The sequence below is a fragment of the Microtus ochrogaster genome, chromosome 8 (assembly GCF_000317375.1).
Source record: "Microtus ochrogaster isolate Prairie Vole_2 chromosome 8, MicOch1.0, whole genome shotgun sequence".
Lineage (NCBI taxonomy): Eukaryota > Metazoa > Chordata > Mammalia > Rodentia > Cricetidae > Microtus > Microtus ochrogaster.
The window spans coordinates 50,400,033-50,400,652 of NC_022015.1; the positions used below are offsets into that span (position 1 = coordinate 50,400,033).

The window sequence follows — 620 nt, forward strand, 5'->3', positions numbered from 1 at the left end:
AAAAAGGAAACTGGCTCTAAGCTCTTTGTTCCTACCACACTTAGCTGAAACCCCACCATTCTCATTTTTTCTTTAATTCTAGTTGCTTCTTTGAAGAAAAATATATTGCTTTTGTTTTATTTTATTTTGCCTGTGGATTTTGTCCTGTAAAGTGTATTATCTATGATTATTTTTGTTTTGACTTTTGCATCCTGTTTTGATTATTATTGATTCTTCATTATATATATTTAGAGCACAAAAAGCTAAGATGGTCTATTTTCTCTCTTTGAGGCAACCATTGCATTTTGTTTCTTTTATTGACTGGCTTTTTATTTCACCAGAAAAATAAGGTAATTGTTTAATTCTAGGTGTGTATATCCAGACAGCTAATAAGAAGTGAATTTGAATTTTCACAGAAAAAAGAAAATTGTTTTTAGCCTACATCTTTTTGTGGCTAACACAGAATAAGAGTTTTCAAGACAAACCAGGCAAGTGTGAGAGACTAGCTAGCTATGAGGCAAGAGCATTCATGCCCATGACTACATCTTCGATTAAAAGAACACAGATGAGGCCGGGCGATGGTGGCACACGCCTTTAATCCCAGCACTCGGGAGGCAGAGGCAGGCGGATCTCTGTGAGTT

General features: G+C 35.6%; 1 protein-coding gene across 1 annotated transcript in view; it reads right to left on the minus strand.

Annotated features, from left to right (window-relative positions):
- LOC101997257 (aldehyde dehydrogenase, cytosolic 1-like) overlaps positions 1 to 620 on the minus strand; it is a 24,708-nt gene that overhangs the window by 7,071 nt on the left and 17,017 nt on the right. The gene's annotated exons all lie outside the window — the stretch shown is intronic.